Raw genomic sequence first — 7,335 nt, forward strand, 5'->3', positions numbered from 1 at the left:
TCTCTTGTTACAGAATGCATTGAAAGACATGCTCCTCTAAGAAGAGTGAAAGTTACACGTCCACCCGCTCCTTGGATAGCTGATCCCGAAATCTGTGAGCTGCAGATCCAACGCAATAAGCTACGCAAAAGAACACATGAATCAAATGACAACAATATATGGGAGGCATTTCGTGCTACTCGGAACACTCTGAAAACTAAGATAAGGCATGCTAAGAAATCGTTCTTTGATAACGCGTTCTCTTCAAAACGACCAAAAGAAATCTGGCGTACAATTCACAGAGTGCTGAATCCCAGTACTATGCCACTCATGGCCGATCCTGATCAGCTCAACTCATTCTTCGCCACTACAGGAGAGAGAACCTTAGGGAAATCTTCAGGGGACTCTGTCGATGACCTATTATATCTGGTAAATTCACTGGGGGATACATATGATGCACGATCCTCGTAGTAGATAGCGCTATTTAAGCAATAATCAACTTAACGGCCTGCTCCCAGTTGGCTTGTTAGCTCAATTGGTAGAGCGCTGCACTAGTATCGCAGAGGTCAGTGGTTCGAATCCCGTACAGGCCTGATTTTTTCAGGTCTGATTTTCGCTATTGCTTAAATAGTGCTATTTACTGCGAGGATCGTGCATCATATGTATCTAATACCGTAGTTCAAAATATATGAACTTCATATATTTCATTGTATCTCACTGGGGGATGTTGGCGACTCCGTCCCTTTCAAGCTACGCGAGGTAACCCATGTAGAGGTCTTACGTGAAATCATATTACTAAGAACGGACAGTTCAACAGGTCCAGATAATATACCAGTGAAGTTTTTGAAACCAGTTGCGGAGCTGTTTGCAGTTCCCCTCACACATATAATTAACTGCAGTATCAGAAATAATTATTTCCCTATTGACTGGGAGGTGGCGCGAATCTCACCAATACCAAAGATAGATCAACCAATGGCTAAACATGACTATCGATCTGTGTCCATCCTCCCAGCCCTGTCCAAAATCTTTGAAAGGCTGGTAGCCCATCAGACAATTGGATTTATTGAAGAAAGAGCACTTTTTGGTGAAAACATCTCAGGATTTAGAAAGAATCACTCTACGGCCACGACATTACTGGGGATTAGAGACGATATTACACGTGCAATGCGTCGCAGCGAAGTAACTCTCATGATTCTTGCAGACTACTCGAAAGCTTTTGACGCTGTGAACTTCAAGTCAGTTATTTATAAAATGCACTTAATGGGTTTTTCAAAGGATTTTCTGACCTGGATGACCTCCTATCTTACGGGTAGACAACATTATGTAATGATAGATGACAAGTGTTCTCTGCGGTTGGAAACGTGCTTCGGAGTCCCTCAAGGATCGATCTTAAGACCGTTAATTGTCAATATCTATGTAGCAGACCTCCAGAAAAAGTTGAGTTGCAAATGCTTTCAATATGCGGATGATACCACGTTGCTTCACCACTCGAAGCTGCATGAAATAGAGGCGTGCATAAAGGATGCTAATCAGACAATAAGAAGCCTGAGCAGTTACTCTGAATCGTCCAGTTTGGCGCTGAATTCAGAAAAAACCAAATGGATGCATCTCTCCACAAGACAATTGGCGCGCGCACACTCTTTGAATGATTTTTCTGCAGATGTATACTGCAGTGACACTAAACTTGAGAATGTCTCAAGCACCAAGCTTTTGGGAGTTTATCTGGATCTGGAGCTAACATGGCAAGAACACATAACGAAGCTGTTGTCATCGTGTTACGGTGCCTTAGCAGTACTACGGAAACTAAAAAACTTCGCACCATGCCACATAAGAAAATGACTCGTGGAAAGTCTTATACTCTCTAAACTGGATTATTGTAACGTTGTGTTTAGTCCTCTCCCAGAGTACCAGACCAAACACCTTTAAAGAGTACAGAACACGTGTGCGGGTTTTGAGTTAACTAAATTTGCTGGACTCCAGGATGTTAGAGAGCTAGGTTGGCTCAAAATCAAAGAGCGTTTTGAATTTAATATAGCTAAGCTAGCGCACAAGTCATTATACAATGAGGACTTTCCACTAAAACTCAAGCAACACGTCGTAAATAGATATAGTCTTAGGTCATTAACTGCAACAAAATTAGAACTTGCCAACAAAATTGAGAAGAGCACTCTACAAGATCAAGCTGCAGAAGCTTTTAACAAGATTCCTGCGGAGCTAAGGAATTGCAGTGACCATGCACTTTTTTGTATAAATCTTAAGAGACACATACTGACATGCAATCGATAATCTAGTATAGTTTTTATTATTCACTATTTTATCAATTTTGATCGATGGTAAGTCATCTGCTGTAATCAAGTTTATTGTAAGCTATACTTTGTTTTATTTTATATCTCAGCAGGTATTTACAGGAATGTAGATTACTTTATCTCAATTGAAAGTGTGTAAAATGGGGTTTTCAGAAAAAAAATTATCGTAAGATTTCATCCCAGAAGATTTCAGTACAAAATTCTGAAAAAGCATAATTTCTGCATCGCTTTCAAAGAAAAAGGAAATTTTCTCCACTGGGTTGTAATATCTTCCTAACAAATGTAAAAAGAAAATATTGCTTATTTCATCAGCAAAATGACCTGAAAATCTGAAAGAAAAAGACAAAAACTGACAGTAGTAATGAATTTTCAAAGAGAGCCTCATCCACCCACAAATTTACGAAAATGAATATACATGAATCTATATTTAGAACATATAATCAACGGGCAGAGTGGAATAAAAATAACACACTAGTAGCCTCAGGCACATCCACAGAACTGTCTAAATCCATCTCCTCTTTTCTGTTTCAAATTCTCCTCGATCTTGTTGAACTTGTTCCTTCCTACAAGGAACACAATAAATATTAACGTTTTCGCAATTGGGATCCAATATTTTGCCAAATAAAACAGGAAAGAGGCAATAATGAACGTTGCGTAGTCAGGGACGCGATCGCATTTCTATGGCAACGCGACATATGAAATCAGTACCATCTCGATCCTCACCCGAGTATTTTAGCGTCGCTTAACCTAAAATCGCTCATAAAGCCGCTTTTCACTCTCATATGTGAATCTATGGATACATTTTATGAAACTGGCCAGAAATCAGACCTATGAAGGCAACCAGAGGAGTATTTTATCGCATTTGAAGACCAGATTTTCAATTAGCATCACCACGCGGTCGAAAGTTTATAAATCACTTACCCGAATATTTTAGCGTCGCTTGACCTAAAATCGCTCATAAAACCGCCAAGAAATCAGACGTACGAAGGCAACCAGAAGAGTATTTTCTCGCATTTGAAGACCAGATTTTCAATCAGCATAACCACGATGTCGAAAGTATATATATTGCTTACCTTAAAATTCCGTTCTAGTAATCCAGTTCTCGGTCAATTTCACTTTCTTCGTCAAGAGACATTCCCAAATAATCTTCAGCTCCAGTAAATATTATTTCTAAAGCTTCTTCAACAGAGTAATTCGGCGATCTCGGTCTCTTCGCTGCAGGCGCCATCGCTCGATCGATCACAACTTACACTTGGTTTGGAAAAAATTCGTCATGTGCGCTGAATTAAGCATCTTCCCTACAATTCCGCCAGTTTACTTCCTGTGTGCCAAATTTGGCGTCAAACTGAAGTTACGCAATTTTTCGATAATTTTATACTCTTATGGGGTCAGAAATGACCCCATAGGAATAGCGGTGGATAGAAAAATATTACGACATTTATAACATTTACCAGGACTCCATCCACGGGCGATGATAAATTGATCTCTATAATTTGAAAGGTTATGGAGTCGCATTACAAGACTAACCAGGACCCCAATAACTGGTGATGACAAGTTGATCTCCAACTGTTTGACAAGTTTTCACACATTCTCAACAGACCCGGGGAAATTACGCTGCGGGAGATGATACTTATAGTAAAAGCCATATGCGTCCTCTCATAAGGACAGTCAGTTGTCCAAATTTGAGAATAGTAACACACAATAACAGAAGATCGCTGATGAGTACTAGCGAGGACAAAAAATCTAAGTAGTGTTGTGAAAAACTAATGGTCTCTGAGTTCAGAACATTCTTTCTGGGAATCATTCTCGAGCCTACACTGTCTTAGCTTGGAATAAAAGAGAAATACAGTAGCTATAGGCCTCAATTGAATCGTTCATTTTATCAACATGCTATTAAAGGACAGATTCATTCAAACGTTTCCATGATTCTTTACAAGGTTAAAAAGGTCACTGCAACACATTTAGCAAAAAATGCGAGTCTTGATTGTCGGAAATTAGAACAAGTCAACTTGACTTCAAAAGCATATGTATGTAAGTATTTGATTTTTATAATAGCATAACGCAATTGAATGCTTTCCTTGATGTAGCCTCGCCGGCGCATTATAGTGAATTGCCAAAGCGACTGGCCAGCAGGTGATAGGCAAAATCGTCTTCTCTCGACTTGCAAAAAGGACCTCGAGAGGAAAGCTAAATGAGTTTTCTTACAAATTTCGAGTAAAGGCTTTTTGTTCTGAAATTTATATAGATCTTAGCATAAGAAAACAAAACAAGAATATAAAGACTGTTAAGCAAAGTTTCAATGGCCGAAGCACCGACGACAAAATTTTGATAGCACCCGTGCACTATTTGCATTCGTGTTCCAACTTTGCACTCGTGTTGCATAAAAAAATGCCCTAGTTTTCAATAAATCAATCCTGCATTGCTTTGCCATGTTCCGTTATCTTGATTAAAACAACTATAAGAGTATTGTTGTACATTGAGAGAAGTTTTGTGGAAAGCTAATGCAATGTAAGGCTTCAGGTTCTTTGAAGCTAGAAATATTCCCTCGTCAAAGATATTCTTTTCTTATTAATTTTTCCCCTGGCGATCCTTTATTAACACATTGTGGAGTTCCTTAGTTAAACATTACATTATTGGAGAACTCGAGGGATAACTCTTTACACGACGTTTAAGAAAAAGTATCTGTATGAATCAAGCATCTTGGGAAATGAAAACTTTCAATCCCCCTCCAAGTTTTGCATGCAGTTACTAACTGCATGCAAATTTTGAAGGGGTTGAAAATTTAACTTTCCAAGATGCTTGATTCTTACAAAGACGTGTTCTTGAAAACTAAATTAGACCGATTATGATGTTTCATAATAATAACTTGTCAATTTTGGCAGTTTCAAATCGCACAATTCAGGGTCGCAACAACTGCTTAATTTTTGTAGAAATAAATATTTTATCTTTGCCAGTGTTCGGCGAAACTTTAGAGGGAACGGAGAAAGCTGTTTTCTAAAGTTAATTATCATTTTCACTCGAAATAAACTGTTATTTCGTAACCATAGCTACTGTAAAGTTATAAAAGAAAGCACCTTTAATTCAAAAGCGGTGAGGAGACAACGAGCTGTGCATATTGAGAGGTAAGAGCTGATCATATCAAATAAACCGATGGATGACTTGAGTAAAACATTTACTAGAAAAGTTCTATTCTTCGCGAATTGAATTTTAACCGTAAGTCTTTAACTCCTCAATACTTTAATGTGTCCGTGTTGGCAAAAAGGTCTCAAAGATTCCGATTTCAATATTAAAACGAAGAGTTTAATGACATGTTTGGGTGGTCTTCAGGAGATATCCATGAATTGTTCTCAGCGGAAGTAGTATTGTTATTGCTGCCAATATATTTTAAACGTTTTTCCAGTTTCGTTTCATTACTTGCATTACTTGAGTGCCCAGGCAAAAGAGATGCAACTTTTTAAAGAGTAAGATCAAAGATACAACATGTCAAAAATAACATACAGGATGATTTATAACATAGAAGATGGAAGACATCACATTACTCAGCATTTCTAGTATTTTCGTTTCTATGATTAAAATGAAAGATTCAAATGAGGCTTTGAACTACTCTTTCTCTTTCTTATCTTAAGCTTTTGCCGATCTACGGCATAGTTACCGGGAAATATAAAGAAAACATTTCGCCATGAGCGCTATAAAAACAATAAAGGTGATAAGAATAGTTAGAATGTATAATAAGGACAATGAGTTCGCCAAATGTTGGAGGTTAACACACAATAGCATAGAAAATCGCTAATGAGTAGTAGCGAGAACAAAATTTCTAAGTAGTGTTGATAAAGAAAAACGAATATCTCTGAGTTCATAACATTCTTTCCGGAAATCATGCTCGAGCTTACACTGTCTTGGCTTCGAATAAAGAGAAACACGTAGCTAAGGCTTAAATCGAATCGTTCATTTAATCAACATGCGATTAAAGGACAGATTCATACAAACATTTCTATGATTCTTTCCTGGGTTAAAAAGTTCATTGCAACGTATGTAGCAGAATTATGAGTCTAAATTGTCGGAGGATAGGTCAACTTGACTTCATTTGAAGCATTCATATGTAAGTATTTCATTTTCATAATACTATGACGCAATTGATTGCTTTCCTTAATGCAACCTTGCCGGCGCACTAGAGTGAATATGCGAAAGCGACTGGCAAGCAGGTGATAGACAAAATAATCTGCTAATTTCTCGACTTGAAAAAGGACCTTGAGAGGGAAGCTGAATGAGTTTGCTCACAAGTTTCGAGTATAGGTTTTTTTTTTTCTGAAATTTATATAGTTTCTAGCATAAGAAAAAGAAAACAAGAATATAAAAACAGTTAAGCAAAATTTAAAAAGCCACCACAGATAGTTAAGACAGACAAAATTTTCAAAGTTCCAGCGCACTATTTGTAATTTGCAGTCGTGTTACAACTTTGCACTCTTGTTGCATGACAAGTGCGATCCTCGCAGTATATAGCACTATTTTAGCAATAGTGAAAATCAGACCTGAAAAATTTCAGGCCTGTACGGCCTGAATTAATTTGATAACCTGCTCCCAGTTGGCTTGTTAGCTCAATTGGTACAGCGCTACACTAGTATCGCAGAGGTCAGTGGTTCGAATCCCGTACAGGCCGGAATTTTTCAGGTCTGATTTTCATTATTGCTTATAATTGCTCTGTACTGCGAGGATCGTTTCTATAACCGCAGTTCAGAAATATAAATTTCATATATTCACATCAAAGTTGCTAAAACCGAAAAATCATTTTATCGAATAAAGCTCTGTGAGGGTTCTACTGATCTTCCTCGACGTTTAATTTGGCATTTCATAGAGCATTGTGCAAATTTTGCCATTACAATCTAATCTTCTGAGTAGTTTTAGAAATCTGAAAGCAAAATCTTCATGCCGGTGGGTGTAGTATGATTGTTATATGTCTTCATCTGATACGCTATTAGTTTTGTTGAGAGAAAAATGGGTTTTTATTTCTCAAAGTAAGCTTCTAAGAAGTCCTGTACTCTACTTGTATTTT

The 7,335-nt window shown here is 37.7% G+C and overlaps 1 long non-coding RNA gene across 1 annotated transcript; it reads right to left on the reverse strand.

Moving 5' to 3' along the window:
* Positions 1-2,313: 2,313 nt before the first annotated feature.
* Positions 2,314-3,588, reverse strand: LOC148739406 (uncharacterized). The gene is made up of 2 exons (XR_015997376.1): positions 3,359-3,588; positions 2,314-2,848 (listed from the first exon to the last, which is right to left on the reverse strand). It is a non-coding gene; the product is annotated as an uncharacterized LOC148739406 (long non-coding RNA).
* Between the last annotated feature and the right edge of the window lie 3,747 nt (positions 3,589-7,335).

The sequence above is a fragment of the Stylophora pistillata genome, chromosome 2, assembly GCF_964205215.1.
Source record: "Stylophora pistillata chromosome 2, jaStyPist1.2, whole genome shotgun sequence".
NCBI lineage: Eukaryota > Metazoa > Cnidaria > Anthozoa > Scleractinia > Pocilloporidae > Stylophora > Stylophora pistillata.